The 27,744-nt window shown below is 36.8% G+C and overlaps 1 pseudogene; it reads right to left on the bottom strand.

Moving 5' to 3' along the window:
* Nucleotides 1-4,859: 4,859 nt before the first annotated feature.
* Nucleotides 4,860-5,011, bottom strand: LOC142447364 (U1 spliceosomal RNA; annotated as a pseudogene).
* Nucleotides 5,012-27,744: the final 22,733 nt, after the last annotated feature.

Below are 27,744 nucleotides of genomic sequence, written 5' to 3'. Positions count from 1 at the left end.
CTGGTCTCTCTTCCCTCTTCACTTTTCTCCTCAGAATGGAATTGAGCCTCCTGTGTCCCCTTGTCTCGTCATTTGAAGTACATATAAGTGCTTGAGATCAAATGAATTTTAGGATTCCAGTTTCTCTCTCAAGTGTTGATGATGATCCTGAAGTTCCTACTGACTCAGAAATGTTTTCAAGGGAGCAATAAATATCAACGCATCAATTAAAATGGGATGTCAAGATGTAAGCTGTGAATTCTTTCCTTCAAACTGTAATTTTACTTCCACAAATTCCTTCTACAGACTTGCAAAGCTGCTTCCTTATATGCAAAGATTTGCCTTTTGTGCAGGAGGCTGAAGACATTTTCTTGGCATCGCACAAAATGGGAAGGGCAGGCTAGTAAAGAGGAGCAGACGACAGAGAAGGGACAGACAGGTTTCCCCAGACACTTTTATTTTTCAACAGATGCTGCTGTTCTATTCAGTTCACTTGCATAGAAAACCCACAATTAGGTGGAAAATGTCCAGTTCTATAAGGGCTCCCTTAAACAGTTTCCTTATATTGCAAGGGGAAATACCTACCCCTACCTAAATATTGTGGTGGCATCCACAGAACTTGAAATGAGGTTAAAAAAAAGGTTTGTTCTGACTACCACCTAGTGCCAAAGTGCAAGTCAAATAAGATAACACCGAAGAATAGCGATATTAATCTCACTTACTCTCTCCCTCTATTTTCATTGGTTTTCTTGGCAGGAAGATGAGACTGTCTGCTCCTGTAAAGAACTGCAGCCTCAGAAACCCCAAGAAGCCATTCTGCCATAATTCTATCGGGCCACTGTGAGCCAGAATCCAATGGACAGCAGCAGGCTTGCTTTGATTAATTTCATTGAAACACATTTTACATATAATGGTCACGCATGAGAAACCCTAGCTATACAGATGGCTTCCATATTTTTTTGTTCATTCCTGATAGAATTTTAAAAACAAATAATGACATCAACATCTTAATATAAAGATAGTTTATAAAACATCTCTTTAAACATCACCAAATTCAATTCTCCATAACAGCCAACCACAAATGTGCTGGTTCTGAGTAGATGAGACACATTCTCTGCAAGGCCACAGTCTATTCACTGTTTCCCTCATGTGATTACACCAAGTTTTCATCGTCAATCACAGAATATAGGATCACTGATAAACTATTTTAATAACAAAAGAACACAAGACTATATTAAAGTTATTTGTGTTTTGGAGACTACTCATCGTGTCTATATTTCAGTAAGGGATTTCTTGGCCATTTCATATATAAATTATGATCCCCAGAAACCTTGACACTTACGGATTTTCTTGAATGTAACCTTCTCAGATGTAGAACACCAGGCTTTTCTTCCTCGATATTATGGAGTAGGTTGAAAATATCAACTCTTAGATTAGTATATTTGTCATAATCAAACTGTTCATGCCATTTGGAGAGAGTTTATTAACTACAGGCAATATGTGTATATATATATATAGTGGGCTCTCATACTTTGGTTTTTTTTTTAGAAAAAAGGTTTGGTTATAGAAAAAGGAAATAACTTAAAAAATAACTTAAAACAATCAACTTACTTTATATAGGAGGAAATTCAAGGAAAAGCAACAATGACATTTGACTTAACTCATCTGCATATAAGACATTTGTGTAGGTAGATTTATTTCTGTCTTTTGGCCAGTATCAAGATTGTTATTCATTTACTAGGGACAAATCCTATGAGATATTCTCTGCCAATAAGATTCCAGGAACTTTGTTTTATCAGTAAACGATTTTTTCAATGAGCTTTCAGAAGACTTGACTACTAAATGGCTAAACAGGAGAAAAAAAACACTCACGAGTATTAATAGGTTGAAGGAGCAAATTTTGGAAGTATGCATCCCTAGTATACTTGCATATTCACACCCCCAAAATACACATGCACATATTCATCTCGGTTGAACATAGTCCCTGTCTCTGTCTCTTTATGATGATGGCAAACTTTACTTTCTACTACTGCACCATAATGTGCTGGTAGAACTGTGGGTTAGGTGTGGAGCTGCTAACTGCCAGGTTAACAGTTCAAATGCTTCTGCTGTTCAATGAGATAAAGTTGAGGCTGTCTGAACTTATAAATATTTGGAGTCAAATCAACTCAAGGCGAGAGGGAAAGTCCCATTATAATGTCCACTAAAGTCTCTTGACACCTGTATCATCTATAGCACTACTGTCAGGAAAGCACAGTGGCCCAAACCTCTTGCTAGAGAGATAATGAAGATGTGCTTTAACTCAGATTCATTAATATTCAAATTTGTCTACTAGCTCTGTACCATCTAGCACATTATTCAACCTCGGTTTCCTCATTCCCAAGATGAAATAACTATGCTCTGTATGTGTCACTAGATTAAAAAATAAAAAAAACCAAACCCACTTGACTTTGAGTCAATTCTCACTCATAGAAATTCCACAGGAAAGAGAATAACTACTCTTCATGGCTCCTGTATCCAAAAAATAGATAAGGCTTAATGAATAGCAACTTTCACACTTAAGTGATTCCCAAATGATCAATTTATAATGGCCTTCTCAATTGGTATTTAAATTTTGCACTGGTTTTTAATAGGTTAAGTTAAAGCAGTGAGCAAATGAGAATTTTACTAATGGTTAATTTATTAGATGGGGTAATCATTTGGGGGATGAAAAAGTCGTCTGCTTTTTTGGAAATTATATTTGAGCATGACCTTAACTCAAGCATTTTGGCCATGTCAGTCCAATCATACCACAATTATACCCCCACATAAAGCAACGAGTCTATTGCTTCTGTAAAGATCCCCTGTCCTGTAGATTTGCTGTGAGTCAGAATGGACTCAACAGAATTGGCATTATATCATTCATTGGTTAATGTGTCTTAGGCATATTCAAAAAATTTCCAAACATGTTTTAAAATTCCTCTTTTCTCTTCAGATATAGTTCTTTTGCCTCAGTATAGCTAGTCTGATGAAGCAGGTGGAACACCTCGGTGGCTTAGAGAAGTTATTGATCTTTGAAAACTTTGCTTTTGTCCCCAAGATCAGTTGATACCCAATTTTAAGACAAAGTTTGAAGCATTTTGGTAACTTGCATGGTGCCCTTCCTGCAGGGTTGTTCTAGAGGAATCCAAAACCAGGGCTGCTAAAAGACATGTAACCTAGGGAGTAAATGTGAACTAAATAAACACATAACAACGGGGAACCAGGCTTTGTTTGTGCTGTTTTCAAACGTAAAAATAACACCCAGTGTGGTTGAGAGTCCCTGAATGCTGAGCACAACGCATAAAATAAAAGGCAGAGACAAACAGAAAGCATCTCATTCCCAGGGACATAGTTTTCATAACGTTACAATCTGATCAATTACTGAATGCAAGACCTCCTTATTTTCTTGCTTCTCTTTGTCCTCTCGGGGTTACATTGCTCCGAATACAACCTGAATTGGCATGCTCTGGCTGAACAGGGCCATCTGCTGTGGCTTCCAAGACAATCTCTTGGGTCTCAGTTTTCATAGCAGGGATCCTTCATTCTGCCTTGCATCAGCTTCAGGCTGAATTTCTATATATATTCATTTTCATTTTAAAGATTTTTCCTTTCAATTTTTAAAAGATGTTCTTGTCTTTCTGAAAGCGATGGTAGTATAGGGGTAAGATCACTAAAACAAAAAAAATAAGCAGGAAAACAATAGCTAAAGACATACTGTGTTTGTCTGGGTAGACTAAACAAGCAAATTCAAAGACACTCATATGTATATAGAAAAGAGCATATGTACATGAAGAAAACATCCCAGCCCAGTCCAGTCCCATAGATCCAATATTAGCCCATATGTTCAGTACCAGTCTATAAATTCCTCTTCAGACTCACACAACACATGCGATGATGCCTTATGCAGGAAGATCCCAGGCCAGTGAGTGGAAAGTCATGTGAATCCAGTGGCTGTAGAGGCATCTAAGTGCTGGCAGGGGTCTCCATGTGGTTCCTTCAACTCCAAAGCTCTAGCTGTCATCAGTCTGTCTCCATGTGTCTTGTCAGCTTCACTATCTCCCAGGAAGTGAGCAGAGAGAGAGTGTATATCTCCTGCCTCCAAGGAGGAATATAGGAATTCCTAGAACCCAGAAATGGCCATGCCCACACAGAGACCGCATTGAGTGTGACCTGATTGGCAGGCTAGACTCCACCTCTTCACTCTGAATCCTCAAAGTGAGGCCAGATTATGTAACTACCGTATTTGTTATCTAATGGGTTTACAATAAGTTCACCTCCCTAGCAAACACTTGATACTGCCAATATGCATACTGAAATTATCACATGAACCTGATGTTCCACCCTCCCTCCCAGACACCCTCGTGAACCCTTGATAATTTATTCATTATTTTCATATTTCACACCATCTGCTGCCTCCCTTCACTCACATTTCTGTTATTTGTCCTACAGTGGATGGGGGGTTTGTACGTCACTCATTGGGATCAGTTCCCCTTTTCTCTCTCTTTTAAATGATTCTGACTCTGAGCTAAAACTCTGTTTTATCCCGATAGGCTGGTCCTTGAAGTCACTCAGCCCAACTAACCTCTGGTGCCTTGCAGAAACTGGTTAAAACAAAGAACTGGGGAGAAAGGAATGTAATTAAATTATTATTTTATTCTTCAGACTATTCAAGCCTACAGAGATCTTAGGGTAATTCAGAGGGCCACATTGCAGTATCTTGGAAGGAAAAATGAATAGAAATACTAATCAAAGATAAGTGAAACTTACAGTACAATGACTTTGAGAGAAAACACTTGGTTTCAAAAGAACTGTTAGTAACCATAGAGCGGATACAGTATATCTTTAAAACCCTGCAAAACCAGGGGAGAGCATGAAGCAGTCCCCCACTACTACAAATTATTCCCACATTTGGGGAAATCGCAGGGGTCAGCACATCCGGAGTGCAATGGATAAGCCTCATCCTGGAAAATCCACTATTATAATCATGGTATCTCCCCTGCCAGGGAATTATCAGGAATCTGATAGGTTAAAATCAGTTCTATTCATGTTATTTTCACGAAATTAATTGTAAATGTTTTCATGTTCCTCTCAGACTCATTAATCTGAGTGTAAATAAAAAAATCTACTAGAGTCCAAGTTGATGACTGTTTGGACATATTCCCACCAAAATATTTTAAAATATGTCTCTGGGACCATACACTTGTCTCAGTACCCCTATGATGCTTTCAAAAAGGGTCTAGTCAAAAACAGTGATTTTTTAAGTAATCTCTGACTCCAGTTAAATTCAAGAATGGGGAGATTTCATCTCATGTATTTAGGACACGTTGTTAGGGGAAACTAGTTCTGGGAGAAGGACATCATGTCAAATCCTCTGGGAGAAGGACATCATGCTCGGTACAGTGAAGCAGCAGTGAAAAAGAGCAAAGCCTTCCATGACCTGGATTAGCACTATAACTCCAACCATACACTCAAATATAAGAACACTTTTGAGACTGGAACAGGACCAAGCCACGTTTTGTTCTGTCACACAGGGTCGAAAAACTGCATATGAGTATAAAAAAAACACCAAAACTTTAACTCACTGTTATTTCATTTATCCCGCTTACAGAGGCCCTGTAGGACTGAGTAGATCTCCCTCTGAGTTGTTGAGTCTGTAAATGTTTCCTGGGCCGGAGCTTGACTGGAGTAGAAAGCCTGGTCCTTTTACTTCTGAGTGGCTGGTGGTTTTGAACTGCGGACCATGAGGGTCACAGGTGTAACCACTACACTGTCAGGGCTCCTTATGTATATATTTATACAACTATGAAGTAACTCACGTGTGTTTGTACAGTCTTCTGCTTACTGCTCCTTGATAGGCTAATCATGTGAGAAAATAAATTTGATTGGTGGATTTGTGACTGAATACAATGATTTTATGTTGCTTTCATTGTCTTTTTTTTTATCAGTGTGATGGATTTCTACCAATCAGTTTTTCACTTTGGCTGTCTCAAATCTGTCCCTAAAGGTAGACAAGGAGACACCCTTAACCCAGAAGGAACAACTTCCCTCTATAGCAACTCCAGAAGTGGCATAGATTAGGCTAAAATCCAGGCCTTCATACGTCCTTGTCACTAAGAATACTAGAAAAGATGGTGTACACACACACACACACAAATACAAAAGAGAATGTCTCTATTAGATTTCGATAACAATATCATTTAAAAATATTCTTAGAACTTCCATCATCCTTTTCCTCAGTTTGAGCAAATGTATTTCCAGGGATCAAAGAGAGTATACTGAACACGAATAATGTTTTCTTTGCCTACCTTTAGGGGTAGATTGGAGGCAGCAAAAGTGAAAAACGAATTGCCAGAAATCCATCACACTGACAAACACACACACACACATACACACACACACACACACACACACAAGATAACTGCAGCAGCAGCCTAAAATTATTGTTTTACTGTCACAAATTCACCCCAAATATTTCAATTCACTTTTCTTGAGATCTTTCAGCTCAAATCTAAACTCTTTACTTTATGGGCATATTGCTTCTTTGTAGTCATTATCTATCACATCGTATTTCTCTTCATGTATGTCTAAAAATTGGCTAAATCACAAATTAAAAAAAAGAGAGGTTTGCAAAGATTAGCTTTCCTTCAACTGTAGATTTAAATTTGACTCTATAGGATAAAACTAACTAAATATAGATTTAAAAGCTTTATTTCTATCAGATTAATATTTTGAATCATTAACAGGCCAAAATTACTATATTTTATAGAATTTAATTATTAATGTTATTGCACATTATGGCTATAATGAGTTTGACATAGCATGGATGGAATATGAAATTTTGGCTCTCTTAGTAGATATTGCTCTTGATTTAGAGGAGCTGTTTCTCAAACTGAGTGTTGTGTACAGGAAAGAAAAGCAGTGACTGAGTTCAAGTCTAATTAAAATGGAAATATGGAACTTCTGTTATCTTTTCTAGCTCTGTCATTATCTATTTTTAACTCAGTTACTCTAGGCACTGACAAAGAATTGATATCAAATCTGTTAAATGCCATCCTGTCTTGAGCCTCTTAATATATATATAAGAATATATATTTTAAATTTTCATATCCTTAAATACAATTTGGGAGTTAAAATCATGAGAATGGATTATAAATTTGATAATTTTCATATATTTGCATATTAAGTCCATCAACGGTAAATATTTTGTTTGAAGAAAATGATTGACTAACACCTATAGCACAAGTTACCTGTCTAAATAGTTTTAAAGAGGCTACCTCTATCAGATGATCCAATGACTAAGGTAAACACAGGTTTACTAATCTACAGTGAATCATTTCACATATTTTCACCACTTCACAAATTCTGCTTCTGGGTATAACTAACTATTTCTATCCTAACCTCACAACAGTCTCCTACAGAATTGATGCCTGATTTCATATTTATTATTCCCGAACTGGGTGAGTGTCCAGTAAGCAAATGTGTTGAATAATGTGAAACTGATGATTGTACATTAGAAAGTAAACCCACGTATGTTTCCACTTATCTTGCTTATTGGGAAATCTGCCCACAGTGGTTACTGATATATATATATATATATATATATATATATATATATATATATATATATATATATATATATATATATATATATCCAGTTTTCTGGCTCATTCACACTTATTCTTTTCTCATTGCTAATGGAAAGTTAGGAGACAGAGTAGTGTAGTAGTTAATCCTTGGGCTGTTAACCATAAGGTCAGCAGTTCAAAACCACAACTTCTCCATGGAGAAAGTTTGGGCTTTCTTCCCTCAAAAAGAGCTACAAAGTCAGAGGGTAGTTCCACCCTGCCCTAAAAGGGTCACTATGAGTTGGCATTGACTCAATAGCAGTGAGTTTGCTTGTTTGTTTGTTTTTTGTAGCTACTGGCAACTGTACTCTTAGAACCATACCAGGTATCTGAATACAGACAGGATATGGAAATGGGGTAGGGAATATGCCTGACTTCTAACTTCACAAGAGAGAAGAATCAAACTCAGCCTAAGCTGAAGATTGATTCCTATGAGGGGAAATCAGACAGGCCTCCATCCGACATACTTCTGTACCAATTGTGATAGCAATCATCTTCCAAAGTAATCTATGTCTCTGCTGGGCTCAAGGGCCACTCTAAACTCACAGAACATGTTCTTGATTATGGTAATCTTTACAGAAGTTAAAAGGTTACAATTCAATCAGAAATTCTCAGGTTAATGTTCTTCCTGACAGGACCACCCACAAATCCACCTTTCTCGGCTCCATGGCCTATCAGCGACATGGCCTCTTGGCCTCTGTCCTACTCTGGAAAGTCTTATTAAAATCTTTCATTGCTGACAATAAATGGCAAAAGGTCATACCATTCTGGCCAGTGGTACTCACTTGTGGGCCTAGAAGCCCACTATGCTGTCTTGTGCTTGGGCTTTTGGTCCTGCTACATGTGATACTGCAGCTCCTCTGTTGTCACAGGTCTCCCAGTGGACGACTAGATGAGAGGCTATATTCAACGTTCTCTGGCTTCTCTACTGTCCTGAGGAAAGAGTGGGATATGCCTCCATTGCCGATTCTTCCTTACCTATTCTGACACCAACCATTCCTCCCACACCATTGTACATGGAGGGTGAGTTTAATACTTCATTGCAATAGCTACACAGAACTCAGAGACAATAATCATAATGAAGCAGATTTATTATGGAAATTTATAGGTTACCATAAGTCAGGATCAGTAGACAGTAATGATACAGTCATTGGTTCATAGTAACATCTCTTCTCACTAGGCAAACAAGTCTTTCTCTGGTCTTCAGGCTTTCAACCACGTGGTGCTTTGGCTTTTGCCACTGTGTTCAAGAAAGCCAGCCCCCTACTTATTCTGTCTCACATTCCCACACTCCAAAATCTTGGGGCTGCTGTTTGAGTCTCCATGCTTTACTCTCTAGTGCATCTGGTCTCAGCATCCTCCTCTGCTTCATACAAACATCTTGACTATGCTCTCCCATGGGCCTTTGCTTTCTCGCTGCATCCTAGAGTACTCAGCACTGCAATGCTACATGTAATAGCTGGAAGAATGACACGTAATACTACAGGTAATAGCTGGAAGAAACTGTGGTTTGTCTCTATTAGTCAACCATACCCCAAAGTAAAAAGAGAAGGGGTGTTGTAAGCCACCCTCTAGTATTCTTACAGAGGTACCCAAGGAGAGAGGGTGTGTGCCTTGGTTCATGCCCTCTGCCAAGGTCAAGATTTAACCCCACCTTACTCCTATAACTCTCTCCATTATCCATTAGCATAGAATCCAGCATTAAAACATGTCACATAAAGAATTATAGCTAGTAGGGCCATATGAATCAAATACATCACACTTCTGTCTCCTGGATTGAGGAGGGTCCATGCACAGGGATCTTGGGGAATCAGGATGTACTCTACTCCTGGCTCTTCATTTTTAATGGCAGTGAGATCTCTCTTCCTGATTTTAATATGGCTATTTATAAATCTAGCAAAATGGCAAAACTGACCAAACCCACATTAGACTTTCATCTTCCCTCTTAGAATGTTTCCACCTAGTAATTTGGAAGGAGTTAAAAAGACCATGGCTAGGTCATCCGTGCCAAGACTTCAAGGTAACACAATGGCACAGGAATTCACTTAAGCATGAATTATCAATACTGCTATTTGAAGAAAAGAGTTCTCTTTAAGTAGAAGATTAAATAGAAGAGTAATAGATAATGGGCACAATGTATGTTAAGAACCATCTCTTAGGTTCATAACCAGTGAAAAAAGATGTATTCTGTTTGTTTTTATGATACCTTCTTTGTTGGGGGAAAATATATAATATGAAATTTTTAAGTATTTCTAGGCATATATATTAATTTAAAATAAAATCATAGGATTCTTAAAAGAAAGGAACTGATAATATTTAATGTTACCTTGGCACTTAAAATCAAATGAATATATCAAGAAGCAATAGGATAATTTATGCTATATTCTCTGGCAATCCAAGTTTGGTAAGCTAGAGCCACCAATCACTCTCAGGAGGAAAGAGAAGACGACTTGTTCCCACAATGGTTTCTAATTCCAGAAACCCCTCAGGGTTGCTGTGAATGGGAATGGACTCAGTAATGGCGGACTTGGTGAGTACCATGGGGGTTTATTGTGATCTTTGAATCAAATCAACCATCAAAGTAAAATAAAAATCTAAAAAGAGAGAGTAAAAGATGATTTCTCCATGTGATAACACTTTATTAATATGAAAAATGGGTCCCACTATATTAGAATCAAGTTTGTCGCTGCCACCTTGAGGAATACCTACTTCAAGCAAAGGTTCCTATGAGTTCACCAGGGTCTCAATTTGCATAGTTATTTATTTTAATGTATCAATTTTTAATACTTTAAGTAGTGTTTGGTTTAGATGGAAACAGCAGATAAGTTTCACATAAAACAATGCATACAATCATTTTTCTTACATCTCATTTCAAATTGCCACAGTACATCATTACTTATCCTATTTCTCTTTGTTTCCTAATTTTGCTTCTTCTTTCCTAACCCTCAGGGACATTTTTCTTGGCTAACTTCCCTTTCATCTCAAGTGATTGCTTATTCTAAGGTGTATTTGCCTCATTAGTGTTCTTTCTCCCCTTAAAATCTGTCAATTGTTTGAATACTGAGCCATGAAGTATGGTTAGTTTTGGGGGGTCCCACCAAGATTATCTTGATCTGACCACTAGGTCTAGTTCCTTCTATGATTTTCAATGTTGCTGCATAGTTTCTCTCACTTTATCCAGGATCTTCTAATATGATGTCTTTCAGAGCAGTTAATATTGGTCGTCAGATATCATTGCGTTTTTCTGATCTCAGAAGTTTCCAAGCAAAATTAAATTGCATGATTAAGGCATAATAGCATTTCTCCTTGTCCTCTGGTTTATTATACTGTTTACAGATATTGTACATTTTTATCACTCTTCTGTGGATAGGGAGAAGCCAATAGTTGCATCTTAGCTAGCCACTCATGAGCTTCAAAGTCACTCATTTTTTACATAGCAGAGGCTCTTACGACGTAGTCATACTTTCTGTTTTCCTGATATGACCCTAGATATTGGTAACCACTATACACCTTGACCAGATTGACCTATTCAGTATCTATTTTTCTGTTTCAAAGACTAGTCTTCCTTCAAGTCTCAATTCACTCCCCTCCACTTCCTTCCCTCTTCAGAATTAGACTTTAAGTACAGTCAACCACTTTATGAATGTGTAATTAATTATATCTATTAGAAACCCACATGGTAGATATAAAAAAGAATAATCAGGTAAAGTACTTTGGAGAAAAATCTATTAGATTTTTACAGTGGATAAAATTACTCTTGGGTATATCCAAGCATAGAAACAGAAATTACAGTTATACACACATAAAAAAGACATCTAGCAATAAAGCATATCACAACATTACAGATTTTGACTGTAGATACTGGGGATCAACCTATCACTATGAATCTTGTTTCAGTCCTTTGCCATAGAGTGTGTTAGGCTGGTTGACTAGAGAAACAAATCCAGTGACACTCACCTCTGCATAAGAGAGAGTAGTTTTGTATCAAGAAGTAATTATATATCAGGAAGGCATTGTGGGCTGGAAAGTGGGAACCGATTACCAGAATCTACTTATAGCCTCCTCCCTGAGGGATGGACAGCAGAGAAGTGGGTGGGGAGAGATGTTGAAAAGTATAACATATGACAAAATAATAATAATTTATGAATTATGAAGGGGTCATGAAGGAGGGGGGAGTAGGAAGGGAGTGGGGGGAATAAGGAGGTGATATTAAGGGCTCAAGTAGAAGGCAAATGTTTTGAGAATTGTGAGGGCAACAAATGTACCTATGCATTTGACACAATGGATGGATGTATGGATTGTGAAAAGAATTGTACGAGCCCCCAATAAAATGATTTTTTTTTAAAGAAGGCATTCTAACCAGTTCAATTCAAGTCCATTAATCCAGTACTAGTACCCAAGTCCCTCTTCAGATTGATGTAGCCACATGCCAGTGACTCATAGTGATGATACTGGAAGCAGGAAGATCACAGGTTGGTGAATTCAGATTCCTGTGTATCCAAAGTTGATGGGAAAAAAGGCAGGTCCCGAAAGTTCCCAGTGTCAGCAGCAGAGTCCCAGCAATCAGGAAGGCAGAGTACCAGACAGACAGAGAGAGAGAGAGAGAGAGAGAGAGAGAGAGAGAGAGAGAGAGAGAGAGAGAGAGAGAGAGAGGTTTGCCGTCCCTCTCCAGGGATTGACAGGCTAGACTCCATCCCTACACTTTTATACGTCTTCAGGTTGACATGAAATCATCTGAGTATCACATGGAATCATCGTTCATCTAGTAGCTATATGCCACCCCCAAATTTAACTAATTTGGCCCATGACAAACCTAACGTCTGAGGATCGACAGCTCACCTAGAGCTCTGGTAATTTTTCTAAAATATAGGGGGGGGGTGCTATGAAGTATCGAATTTATGTCACATAGTTGTTTAAAAAATGTTATAGATTGTACAAGTTAATTGACTGAAATGACACTATTCTACGCGTTCTTCACAGATTCTTGAATTTTTCAAATAGTACTAGTCCGAGTTGATATCTCTTTGTTGTTTCAATTTTCCTTTGGATTGTCTAAAAAAAAAGATCGCAAAGATGACTAGCCACAAAGTCTCCAAAATTCAATAAAACAGAAAATAACAAATTCTGGAGAGGAAGTTGCCACACAAAGTACTTTTGCATTGCCTGTGGAACTGTAGTATTGTATAATGTTATGAAAATTAGTAATGCAAATGCAAGTACCCAATGATCCAGCAGCCTGAACAGACATGTATACACCTATATTTATTGCAGCTATTTCTACAATAGCTAAAACATGGGGAAAAACAGAAACTCCAGCTTTTGAGGAATGGAGAAGCAAACTCTTGTATATTCATGCTATTGAATTTTATGAATCAATTAGAACACAATGGTAACTCTCTGAAACTCGCAAGATGGATAAAACTTCACAGATGCAGTCAATCTTAAAAAATAGCTATTTAATATCACCAGTGTTATAAAGGAAACCAAAGAAAAAAACTTGGTTTATACACCAATAGACAAGACTGCGACTCTGCGGACAACAAGGATGGGGGCAGGAGTAAGAAACGGGAGGAACAGAATGAAATATTTTTTCAAAAAATGAGGGTTTAACAGGAAATAATTTTTAGTAAAAAATAAATAAGAAAGTGAGGAAAACCACTTGCTGGGCATTATCACCAACCAAAGATATTGTTATTCATGAGAATTGGAAACAAAGGAACAATGCTAACTTAAATAGTACTCTTTTCTTCCATTATGATTACTTATTTTACTAAAACTAAGTTAACATAACTGTCTGGGCTTCGTGCTTAAAATAATGCATTCCTTCTTCCTCCTTGCACTCCCATGCAACGGGTGCTTGTGAGATGCCTTGTAGATAAGTGATGTTCTGTTCTTCAAAACAGTGCGATTCATTTACCAGAGGTTCTTTCATCTAATTTGTGCCCTTAGCTCAGCAATGTGTAAGACGTGACTTGGAGCATATTGCTCATTGATCTTAGAACCTTGTATCTTATTGACCGAGTAATACAGCTGGAGTATAAATTAAACTGTAGTGTTTTAAATTGTTTCTGGATAGTGACATGCCCTATATCTTCCTTCTTGACCTTTTTGAAATAATAAAATATCTTGTCTGCCAGGCGCTTTTACTTTCTCAGTTTTCTCTTCTTTTAGCACCTTAGGGCACTTTTCCAAAGGACCTCAGTTTCCAAGTAGAATTGTATGACTTTGGCATAATAGCCTCTGACAGTAGTAGAGAAATAGTCTCTCTTAAAGGATTTATGGATTTTTTTCCGAATGCTATCTGGATGCCACCTCTGCCCACATCACTGATTCATGAGTTCATCTTTGTCAAGACAGCTTCAGAATTACTTTTCTACAGAGAACTGATAACTTCTTGGGGGAGAGAAGGACCCGCCTGTCACTAGGTGGATATCATACAACATAAAGCCCCAATGCTATAACACTATAAAACATCATCAAGTATTTTACAAAATGAGGTGCATGCAGCTCGGATTCCATCAGGAAGCAATTTTTACTCTGATCACCCAAAGTCGCTTCATCTGTCTCTCCGCATTCCCCTGCCGGCAGCTTGTCACTTTTCTTCTGAGGGAGAATGGGATATGCTGGCAAGTCCCCCCATTGTTTTTGGCACTGTTTGTCTTCACATCAACAAAAAATTAACACAAGAAACATATTGTCAACCTGCCTTTCCTTCTTTGCAGCTTTTCCTAAGGTCTGGAAAACCTTCCTGCAATTGATAACATTTCAACTGATCCAGACCTTGGTGCTTGTGACTCATAATTTTATAAAGCTTATTCAAATTGTGATATATATAATCACAACTTTTAAAAATTATGACACCAGTGTTAATATTTATTCCTGAAATTCAACTTTAAAGTCAATGTTTTCTTCCTGGAAATTGCCCGTTTATTTTTGAGATATGAAAACACTACTGAGTTTAATAGATTACTTTTGTTGATTACATATATTCTGTGTGAATTGAGAATAAGGAGAAAGAATTGCTGCAAACACAGAGTGGATCCTATGCATTTAGACCCTCCTAGGATGCTCTTATTCAAAGAGGAATTTAAGGACCACTTGGAAGCAACGCAGAACATTGAGTTTGCACCACGCTCACCGTTCTTTTTGAGCTTAAAGCCATTCTTGAAGCAACTGAGTCACTGGATCTTATCCACGGCTTTCCTCCTTTTCCCTGGCCCTCCATTTTACCAAGCATCCTATCGGAGAGGATCCTTGCCTTTAAGGGACATTCTGGCTGTACTTCTTCCAAGACAGATCTGCGTGTTCTTCTGGCACTCCATGGTACTTGTGATCTTCTTCACCAACATCACGGTTACATTTGTATCTGTTTTTCTTCTGTTTTCATTATTCTTTCGTAGGCGTATGAGGCAAATGAAGATGCCATGACTTGGATCAGGCGTACCTTAATCCTCAAAGCAACATCCCTGATTTTCAACATTTTAAAAAGGTTTTGAGCAGTGGATTGACCCAATGCAATGCATCTTGTGATCTCTTGACAAAAGCTTCCGTAAGCATTGATTGTGGATCCAAGCAAGATAAAATCATTGGCAATGTTCTGTTCTCTATTAATCAGGGTCTTACCAATTGGTGTGGTCCTGAGGATTTTGATTTTCTTTAGATTCAGATGTAATCAGACTGAAAACTGCAATTCCTATCTTCCTCAGCAAGTGCTTCAAGCCCTCCTTATTTTCAGCAAGCAGAAGTTATATAATCTGGATTTCTCGGGTTCTGACCTTCCTGCAATCATGATAGCACATTTTTCTTCATGTAATTCAGCTTCTCTGATGATGTACTCAGCATACAGATGGAATGAATATGGTGAGAGGATAAAACTGTGGGGCACACCTCTCCTGATTTTAAACCATGCAACCTCCCCCTGTTCTGTGTCAGCTCAATAGACTGTTCTGGAATTGCCATTCTTCTCAATAGTAGCCACTGTTTCTCATGATCCATACAGTCAAATGCCTTTGAACCATCAATGAAACACAAGTAAATATCTTTCTGATATTCTGTGATTACAGCCAAGATCCATCTGATATGAGCAATGCTAACCCTGTTCTTTTCTGCCTTGGGCATGAAACTCTGCTAGTTTCTTGTCAATATACTGCTTCAACTATTGGTGCCTTATCTTCAGCAAATTTTTTCTTGTATGTGATATTAAGCATATTGTTCTATCATTTTTCCGTCTCTTTGGTTATGTTACCTTGAAATGGTTACACATAGAGACCCCTTCCAGGAAGGTGGCCCAGGAGCTATTGTTCAGTTTTTTTTCTCACTAAATAAGTGCTTCCAGTACTTGATAAAATTGTTGAAATGCTTTTATTGGTGTTACATTGTTTTCTCCAGGCTTGTTTTTGGCTAATGCTTTCAGGGCAGCTTGGACTTCTTCCAATATCATTGTTTCAACTTATACATACTGAATTAGAATTTTTGTTTCCACAAAAATCTCCAAGTAATAAGGGTGCACGTTAACATCTGAAAAACAATTTTTTTTCTAGAAACCAAGCCAGACTACAGTGGGTTTTATTTTGTCCTCAAAATGACAAATTACTGTAACTAAGTATTATTAGCATGTTGTGTATTTAAGAAATCTGGCTCTTAGTGAGAGCAGGTGGATTAATATAAGATGCTGTGGTAGTTACATAGTGTCATGTCTATATATATATATGTGTGTGTGTGTGTAGGGTGGAGTTTAGCATGTCAATCAGGTCACAGCCTGATAGTGAGTCCTTATGGGTGTGGCCCTGGGCCCTGGGAACCTCCTCTTCCCTCTTTGCCTTCACCTTCCTGCTGGCCAATGCTGACTGCTACCAGAGCACCCGCCATTGGATCCACATGACTGCCCAATGATCTTCCTGCATTCTTCTTCATGACGGGTGACTGCATCAGTCTGAAGAAGGATTATGGGCCAGTAATGGACTTACAGACTTGAGTTGGACTGGCCTGGGATACTTATCAATATAAAGCTTTTTCTTATACATATATGACTGCCTCTGGATGTGTTTCTCTAGTCAACTCAGCCTAATCCAGATGTTAAAAAAAGGTTTGTCAGTATATGCACCAGGGATGCCTGACTCCCAAACCTATGAAAATAATTGCTACGTCCTCTTCATCCTTCTCCTTCTACTTATCTAATGCTAAACAAGTTTCCAGGGAGACGATGATGACTTCAAGTGACCTAATGTGTCAAAGTAGAACTATGCTCCTCAAAACTTGAATGGTTGATTTCTGAGGGGGAAGTAGAATATCTAGTTGTTATTTCAGAATGCCCCGAGTGATCTCAAATAGCCAACCTGTCAGCTAGCAGTAGAACATGCTAATCATTTGCATCATCCTGGGTCATTAGCCATTTTTATCCTTTGTTAAATTGGATGTATTATCAGCATTTTTGATGTCTTCATAATATTGAATTTATAACTCTTTTTAAAAATTTATTACTCATAACACATCTGGATAAGCTAGAAAATAAAAACAAGCAAACTTATTCAATGAATTGAAACTTTTATAATAAGGTAATCTGGAATATCATTAATGTCATCAACACAAAAATAATTTTAACAGAACTCAACGTGTTCCTCTCTAACCTACCATTTAAGTATGCAATTATAAATTCGTGATTTTCTTTATTTACTGCCCAAGACAACAATAATGGTAACAACTTTTCTACCACACCATGGTAAGATCTATGCTAACATTTCAGAAAATAAATCTAAGGATTTCAGTAAATAAATTGAATAACTGTATCTAAGGATTTCAGTAAATAAAATAAGTGCATAGGTAAAAGTGTATAAAGATTAATGCAGAAGAAAAGCTACTCTTTCTTTTTTGCAAAGGTTAGAAAAACACTTGATCACTTGTGTTCTATTGCTAGGTGCTGGGCTTGAAACACTGTTCATTCTTTCAAAAGGCATTAAATAAGATTAAAATCTTTAGAATAGGTAAGAAAAATATATGTGCTTGCCTGACACAATAATTATGCTGATTGTCAAGACATGACAGTGAACTAAATGTATGATATGCAGGCACCACTCAACATCAGAGTGGATTATGAAGACAGGGACTCTATACTGCAAATAAGTAATAGAAGGTGATCTGGCAAAGAATTTTAATGAGAGAATCCAGTGTGAGCTGTAGTTTGAATGTGAAAACACTTTAATTTATAGGACACCTTGGGTGGTTTATTAGGACAACAAAAGAACTCTCAGGAGAAAATGCATATTTCCTTTACTTTATATATGTTTCCTTTTATAATAAAATAAGCTCCAGGGCTAGTCATAAAAAATGGTAAAAATAATGAGCTATGAGCAATTCAGAACAGGCTCAATGACTTTCTATTTTTTATGACAAGCAAAAGAGGAATCTCCATGTCTAAACACCTCTCTTTTAGACTCTTCGTCTATCAAATCTGGTGAAAATCTTTAAACTTTCTTCAATAAAGAATGGTTTCATTTTAGGATGTCATATGCAAATAACAAGTATTCATGCTTTATGATAAAAACAAGATTTGTTTTCTTTGATAAGCTGTCATTTTCAGTGAATTCTATTTTAAAGTCATTTATAAGAATCCTTTGAAGCTGCGTTCTCATTTCTGGACTAGCTTCCTTGGGTAACATTAAAGACATGATATTATTTTCACATTTAATTAAATGTTAAATGAGACTCTTTAATATCTTGGTTTTGGCTGAACTCTCTGAGATTTAATAAAATTAGGTGGAAAATCTTATTTTACAAAATAGAAATTTCACTAGCTAAATATATTAGCAATTTTCACTTTTTCAATTTTTGACGCAACAAACAGATTTAAGTAAAACATGGGGCAAAGCTAATTGTGAGGAAGACCTATATTTCAAATGTATTTGGAAAGACGAATTCTTTTGCTTTTTTCATCAGTATGGGCAGAGATATTGTGAATGTCTGAAGTCAGTGTATTCTCTAGAGTACGGAAAATGAAAATAACCCACTGTTGTGTAGCTGACTTAGACTAACAAAAACCTAATAAACAGCAAAGTAGAACTGTGCTCCGTAAGCTTTTCAATGGTTGATCTTTGTCCAATGCCCATTTGGATGGAGTTGCATCTCAACCATTCAGGTCAGCAGTGAGCTTGTTAATGCCCAAGCATTCCATATGATGTAATGAGATTCATGCATATAATAATCATCCATCTAGAATATAGAGTAAATAAAAATCAGTGCATAACTGTTGCTTGGATTAAGTGTAAAAACAGACAAATGGTTTAGGCCGAATTGCATATTCAATAATAGATACCATGCAGAGTTCAGGTACTTCTCAATGGATGGCTAATGTGAACTGCATTTAAGACCATCCGCTATTTATTTATATTTGAACATATTATTATTACTAATACTTATATGTGATACATACAGGTTTGCAACATGTAATATGCTGATGATACCATTTTATGTCAAACACTACAAATACATTTTCGAATGCTATGCTAATAGAAAGCAATTATAATAAAACTAAAATAAAGTATTCATCTTTTATCAGAACTTACAACAGAGTCATAAGAACAAAAACTTTCATAAATTTGGAGCTACCTTTACATATTTGTTTGCACAATATTGATACCACAAAAAGCTACAAAACAGGAGTACTCATAAAATCCCAACTGGGAGACTTTTCATGTGATTAGGGATAGGTACAAACTTTGAGCTGGGAATCATATGCCATGATAAACATATGTCAAATGATCTAGTTTTAATTCCATATTAAACTTTTTTAATAAATACTTTTATTGGGGCTCTTACATCTCTTATCACAATCCATACAGTCATGCATTCTGTCAAGCACATTTGTACATATGCTGCCATCATCATTTTAAAAACATTTTCTTTCATCTTGAGCCCTTGATATCTGCTCCTCATTCTTTGGCCCTCCCTCCCTCAGAAACCCTTGAGAAGTTATAGATTATGAATTTCATATCTTAAATGGTCCTCTATCATCTTTCACCCACTTTACTGTTGTTCATCCCCTTGGGAGGGAGATATATATTGATCCTTGTGATCGATTTCCCCTTTTCCCCCCAACCTTCCCTGTATCCTCTTAGTATCTCTGTTCTCATAGTTGGTCTTGAGGGATTTATCTGTCCTGGATTCCCTGTGGTCCGGGCTCTTGTCTGTAGCAGTGTGCATGCTCTGGTCTAATCCAATTTGTAAGGTAGAATTGAGGTCATGATAGTGTTGGGGAGGAAGCATTAAAGAATAGAGGAAATTTGTGTATGCTTATCGGTGCTATATTGCACACTGACTGGCTCATCTCTTCCTTGTGACTTTCTATAAGGGGTATAAATGGACAATTTAGCAATTAGGCTACTTAAGAGACCGCTCTTTGTGGCATCATTGAATAAGAAAAAAAGAGCACTTTCAGATAATAATTACATATTCAAATCAAAAGACAAGACTGTTTGGTTAAAGAGAATAGATTTTTGATGACCATACACTAACATCCATTGGGTTGTGTAAGTATTCAGGCTTCTAGAATAAGTATGAATTAAATTAAAATTCTTCAGAAATGATGAAACATTTTAGCATTCATTAATTTAGCTTAAAATGATAGAGAATTATAGCTGTTCCAGGCAAGTCTAGGACAATTTCTTCTCCTTCCTGGTCCCTCCCACTTCTTTCCCCCTTTCCCTACCCCTCCCCTTCCTCCTCCTTCTTTTCTTTTCTTTCTTTCTTTCTTTTTTCTTGACACTACTCATCTATCCATACTAGGATAAATGACTCCCAAAGAAGGAAAGAAAGTCATTAGAGGATTTTTTTCAAATGTGTTACTATAAGTACTCATGGAAGTGGAGAGAGTAAACAACTTTAGAAGTATCCTCTAAAAGAAGAGATCAGTATTTAAATATAACTTTACAACTAAAGAGCAGAGAAACCAGAGTATCTCCACCTGTCAAATCAATCACTTTCTACATCTCCCAGGCTTCCATCCATTTTTGAGGAGGAAGGGGAGAAGGAGGCAGATAGAAACAGTGAGTAATGAATTACTGAGAGTGTGAATGAGTACAGTACAGGTAAAATTAAAAAGTTTAAGGCAAGATGAATAGCATTTTTTTCTTTCAGCTTTTCCTTTTCAGTCTTGGAAGACAAATATGTAAATTCTAGTTTTACAAACTTAAAAGACAGCATGAATCATTCAGATGTTTACTATTGTTTTTGAGCCAATTCCAACTCAAAGCAACATTGTAGATCAGGGTAGAACAACTAGTACTTCTTAAGATGTCTGAAGTCATAAATCTGTATGGAAGTTCACTGCCATATCGTTCACCTACAGATAATTTAAAAACAAACAAACAAACAACAGCAATAAAACCCACCCCCAAACCCAATCACTGTAATTGAGTCCATGCTGACACAAACGGACTCAACAGGACAGGTTAGAACTGCTCCGTTGGGTTTCCAAGACTTTAACTGTTGGATTTTGACTGCTATCCTTTTGGCTAGCAGAGAAGTGCTTCACCACTAGGGATAATGTACAATATTTATTGTTGTCAATGTTATGTGCTGTCCGGGTGATTCAAACTAGTTTCAACCTTATGTACAAGAGATGAAAATACTGCCTAACCTGAGACATCTTCACTCTGTTCTTGCAGTTGCTGTCTCAGTCCATCTCATTGTGAATATTCTTCTTTTCACTGACCCTCTTCTTTACTTATTCTTCCTTATTCATGGTCCAGTTTTCACATGCATATGAGGTGATTGAAAATGGTATAACTTGGGTCAAGGCTACCTTGTACCTCCAAGTGACATCTTTGCTTTTTAGCATTTTAGAGATTCAGAAGCAAATTTTCCCAATGCAATTCATTGTTTGATAGCTTTATTGCTGCTTTTAGGGACATTAATTGTTGATTCGCAAAGAAACAAAATCATTAGTGTTTATGATAGCAAACATACCTGAGTGAAGCAGTGGAGCCCAATCTATTGATCATATCTAATGATGACAGGTCCTTGGGGTATGGCCTTTTCTATAGTGAACAAAGCCCCACTCTCTTTGGTCTTTTATCATTCTGTTGGATCTGAATTTTGTATGTGGTTTATTCATCTGCTGTTGTGTTGACTGATGATCTCAGGAACCATCAGCATACTGCCAACCTTGCATTTATTCGACGGGCCTCAGATTTGGCTACCTCTGCATCTACCAGCCATGGCCCTCATACTCTTACATCCTGCTTCCTGTTCATCAGCTTCCCAAGCTACATGAATCGGAAAAGTGTTCTGTTCACACCTGACCTACAGATTTGAACAAACTGCACGTACCTGCTTTTAAAACCGTGTAAACCATTTTTTTGAGGTAAATATCTACACACACACACACACAAGCATCAACAGTTTTGCTTCTCCGGAGAACCCAACCTAACATGCTAGGCAATTTCAAGCTTTTCTCTGTTTAGCATGATATTCCTTACAGGTCCTGATGTGATTTTTTTCTTCTGTATGTGGAGGTGTGATTCACACTGAAGGCTGAAGTATTTAATCTTTATCATAAAGCGCTGCAAGTTCTCTTTGCATCATTTGCATGCAATAAATTGGTCGTTAAGATTTCAAAATTTATGCACATTTCATTTTTAAGTTAAATAAAAACTCTAAGTGCTTTAAAATTTTAACTTAAAGATTAATAATCATCTTTATAAGTTAAAATTATAACAACATACAATTTTAAAATAACTGAGAAAGAATAAGAATAAAATATTACGGTAAATATATGCTTACAGACATATGCACATTTTCTGTCCTAAGTCACTATTTAACATAAAGAAAACCAAAGATCTCACAACTCAACAGTAAAGCTGCTCGCATGACAAATAGAGAGGAGGTTGAAGTTGTCAAGGATTTATATACATATGAAATCCTTTGTATGTATGTATGTATGTATCTATCTATCTAAAGAAGATTTGATTCCTTTGAATTATTCTGTTGGCAAATAGTATTAACTATGCAATAGACATAGAGAATAATTAACAAGGAAGACATATAGCCAGAGTACTCCTTAGAAGGAAGAATGGAGATAATTCATCTGCCCTATCTTGGGCATGTTAATAGGAGGTACCAGTTCCTAGAGAGGGGCATCATGCTAGGTTAAGTAAAGAGTTAGTGAAAAGACCCTCTACAGAGATGGGTTAACAGAGTGATTGCAACAATGAGCTCAAATAAGGCACAGGGCCAGGAATTGTTTCATTCTATTGGACATTGGGTACCGATGAGTTATAATAGACTGGATTGCACCTCACAACACAAAGCCTCTATTAACATTTTGTCTTGTAACAAAAGTATCTTTGCAAAACCATTTCAGATGCTACTTCCTTTTCAGATGCCTATCAGTTTTGAAAACTTAAAAATGTATACATATTCTCTAATGCTTAAGAATATTTATATGACAGTTAAGAAAAAACCGTAGTTAAATTGCCCATTAGAAAAGAATTTAACCCTTTTTTATGCAAATCAAATCTATGAGTAATGTGAGTTATCAGAGTGAACATATGATTCATTGGAAAATAATATATGGAAATATCTGACTTTGAAATCTTTTTGTTACACTGTGTATATTGTGAAAGGAGCTTAAACCTATAAGCATATTCCCAAATACATTTTAAGAAATGAAGCCCACAAAACAATTTCTCTTCTATGTTTTAAAGACTAGACTCTCACTGATATGAGCAGTACACCATACTAAATATAGTTTACATTTTTAAATTCAAATATAGAATGTTAAATAATTGATAAATTAATTACATTAGAATTCACATGCAAAGAACAGTAACTTTCAATTAGTGAGGACAGAGTGTCACATTACATATGTTATTTGAGGAAAGGTTACAAATGTCTCTAATAAACACATTTTTACAAAACTCAGAAAAAATACTTTAGTCATGAAAATAAAGCAGTGTTATAACTTGACATACTTACCCATTAGAAAAATTTAGATTTATTTAGTCAACTAACTCTCATTGTCATCTAAATGAATACTACTCAGGGAGACAATATAGGAGAAAGTAGACCTGCCCCTTGGGTTTCTTAGACTGTAACTTTCTGTGGGAGTAGAATGCCTCTATTTCTCTTGAGAAGTGGCTGGTGGTTTTGAACTTCCAACCTTGCAGTTAGCAGCCTGATAAGTAACCGCTATGCCACCAAGGCTCATTTAGATTGGATAGTCACATATTATTTGTTTATTAGTGATTTGTTTTGTACAAGTTTAATTTTCTCCACTTCTTATTTATAAGCTTTGATTCATAGCAACCCTCACACAACAAAAGAAATACTGCATAGTTTTATCCCCTACCCACAGCCCCCTTGATACATTTGAACCCATTGGAATAGCCTCTCTCATCTCATCTGATTAAGGATCTTTGTTTGGGTTTTGTTTGGGTCAATCCTCTATCTGGCATTATGCTCATTTCTAGTCACTCCTTCCTAGTAACATGTCCACGTTTGTTGTTGTTTTTTTTTTTTTAATGAAGTCTCGGGACCTTCCATTGTAAGGGACTTTTTTTTTTTATTTTAACAATTTATTGGGGCTCATACAATTCTTGTCACAGTTCATACATATACATACATCAATTGTATAAAGCACATCTGTACAGTCTTTGCCCTAATCATTTTTTCTCTTTTCTTCTTTTACATTTTATTAGGGACTCATACAACCCTTACCACAATCCATACATATACATACATCAATTGTATAAAGCACATCCATACATTCGTAAGGGACTTTCTTTCTGCACTTTTGCTTCTTTCTTGTTTCTCTCACTCCACGGTACAGTTAATTCAAAGGCCTACATTATTCCCACTTTCTTACTGATTTCTCAGCTGGCATGTGCACAAGAAGTAGTTTAAAATGCTATGGTTTTAGCATGTCAAAAATATCTTTAACAGACAATTTGCCCATTGCAACAAACTGATTCCTTGACATTGCTTCAACAGGCTTTGATTCAAAACCTGAGTCAAATGATACCCTTTACAACCTCAAACTTTTCTCCACTTATGATGATATGGCTTATTGGCCCCATTGTTAACATGTATTCCATTGTTGAGTTGTAATCAATTCTAAAGTTTGTAGTCTTTAGTCTTATCAGTAAGTGCTTCAAGTTCTCTTGACTCAGGAAGCAAAATTGTATTATCTCAATTTTGAAGACTATTAGTGAGTCTTCCTTCAGTTTTGATAAATGTTCTTCTTTATAGCCTAATTCAGTGAATTGTTTGTTCAGCATATATATTGAATACATATAGTGGATGTGTGCAACGTTGATGCACAGCATCCTGATTATAAGGCATGTAGTATCCCTTGTTCTGTTTGAACCAAGGCCTCTTGGTCTGTGTACAGGTCATTCCTGAGCACAGTTGAGTTCTGAAATGACATGCCTCACAATATTTTTCATAATTAGTTATGATCTACAGAGTTGAATGTCTTTACATAGTCAAAAAAGATTATTAATTGCCTTTCTGATATTCTTTCCTTTCACGCAAGGTCCAGGCAGCTTCTGTGGTATCTTTTATGATGGTTACAATGTTTATCAACTAAAAAGAACTAATCTTTCTCTATTGTCCCTTTTATGATCTTGCATATGTGAATTCTGGGTCTAACTCTGGGGACAGTGGACCACCTGTTGGCTGACTCTGGGAGCAGCCAGCACCCTGCCAGGATCCTTGTTATCTTGGATGCACATGACCCTTTACCGGCCATACTCTAATCTCCCCACTTCACTTTCCTGCTTCATCTGCTTACAGTTTATGAGTCTGAGGTGGCTCCAGGTAGCATCTTACTTATGGATTGGAGTTGAACTGGGATACTTTCTTGATACAAATTAATTTCTTGATATAAAATTATTTCTTATACAAATGAGTAATTTAGTTTAGTATTTTAGTTTTTCCTCTCTAGTAAACGCAAACTATTCCTCCAATATTGCACTCTGAGGTTATGTTTTTCTTTAATTTTTTTCAGCTTGAGAAATGTTGAATGTGTTATTTTTTATTCTAACCCCAAGACTTTGCACATTTTATAATAGTATTATATTTTGTCTTTTTGAGTGATTCTTTGAAATCGCCTGTTTAGTCCTTTTATATCATCATTTATTTCTTTTGCTTTATCTTTTCTATCTTCTAGATTAAGTTGCAGTTTATTCTGACATCCAGTTTTGGTGTTTTTGAAACTACATTTTGCTTTCTTTATTATGTTATTTATGTTATAATGACTTGTGGTAGTTCCATAATCTCTTGTCAACTTGCAAAATGGTGGAGTCCAGCCTGTCAATCACATCATAGCTAATGGAGCCTCTATATGGGCCTGGATTTCTCTTGTGGATTTTGGGAACTCTGGTCTTCCTTCCTGGAGGTGGGACACAGACTGGCTCTCTCGGCTCCATCTCCCTGAAAGATGTTCCTGTTGATAAGCCACATGGAGCTATGGTGATGGCAGTCAGGACCCTGGAGCTGGTGGAATCACGTGGAGACCCATTCCAGCACTGAGATGCTTCTATCGTCACTGGATCCACAAAAAATTCCACCCACTGACCTGTTATCTTACTGTATTTGGCATTATTGCATGGCTTAAGAAATATTTGAAGATTGGTTTCAGACATATGGGCTAATATTGGACTTATGGACTTGGCCTGGGGTGAAATGGGATGTTTTCTTAACATACAATCACTCTTTCATATAGAGTTCTTTCTTATATACATATGAGTGTCCTGGATGTGTTTCTGTAGTCAACCCCGACTAACACACAATTGTCTGGATTTAGTTATTAGTGTTCAATATGCCCAATCTATTCTTGACATGGTCTCTAAATTCTGGTAGGAAATACTCAAGATCAAATTTGGCTCTTAAGGGTGTGCTTTAATTTTCTTTTCCTTTTACTTGTAATTGAATGTGAACAATTGATGGCTTGTCCCCCAGTGCCAACATGACCTGTTGTGGCTGATGACACCTGGTGTCTTAGCCATTTGCTTTTTGCACAGCAGTTATTGATTGATTCCATTGTTTCATCTACAGAGGTTCATATGTGAATTTGCTGCTGTGTTGTTGATGAAAAGGTATTGGCAATTAATGGACAATTTGTCTTTTTAATTTTAATTTCTGTTAAAGTTATTTCTGTCATGAGGACTTCTGCATCATTTCTATCACCAAGACCATGTTTTCCATCTGTTGAGTTCCGCCCCCCCCAACTTTTGCATTCCAATAACCACTAATTATCAATGCATTTTGAAGGTATGTTTGGTGATTTTTCAGACTGCAGAGGCTGGTGTCTTTAGATTTGGTTTTAGGGTTCAGTGTGTAAACTTTTATAATAGTCATATTAGCTGGTCTTCTTTATAGGTGAGTGGATATTGTCCATCAATGGCATCCATGTACTTACGATAGATCTTAAAATGTTCTTTTTTATGATAAATGTGAGCCCATTATTCTGTAATTAGCTATTCATAACCTGGAAAACCTATGACTGTCTCATTCAAAATGGCCTATACTGTTCCATTTCACCCTGCTGATACATAGGACATCATTCATGATGTGTTACATTTGATTTTTGACAGTTTCCAATTTTGCTAGATTTCCTTCATACATCTTGTTTCATTTATTAATGCATGCTTGTAGTTATTTCTTATCATTTTGAGTCATGTCACCTCATACACACTTGAACTCTATCCATACCTTTAAAGTATTTAATGCCTTCTACAAATATTGGCATTTTTATCCCTATAATAAAATCAAAATATTTACCAGAATAAGAGTTTAACTGTGATACAATGAACAAAGGAATAACACAATGACTCTCTAGGCACCATTGTTTGGAGCCCTGGTTTCATAGTGGTTGGGCTGCAAACTTCAAGGTAACCAGTCTGAATACACCAGCCACCCAGGGTTAGAAAGACAGGGCTTTCTCAGAATCCCACAGGGACTGTTCTGCCCTGGCCTAAGGGTTCTCCATGAGGCAGCAGAGACTTGATAGCAGTTAACTTTTTGTGGAGGGACGCAGCATTATGATCCACAAAGTTTTCATAGGCTGATTTCAGAAGTAGCTCACCAGGCCCTTCTCTCTAGTCTGAGCGCTCTGTTCAAATAT

The sequence above is a fragment of the Tenrec ecaudatus genome, chromosome 4 (assembly GCF_050624435.1).
Source record: "Tenrec ecaudatus isolate mTenEca1 chromosome 4, mTenEca1.hap1, whole genome shotgun sequence".
NCBI lineage: Eukaryota > Metazoa > Chordata > Mammalia > Afrosoricida > Tenrecidae > Tenrec > Tenrec ecaudatus.
Note: the sequence above shows the minus strand (reverse complement) of the source record. Positions and strands in the feature narration are given on the sequence as shown.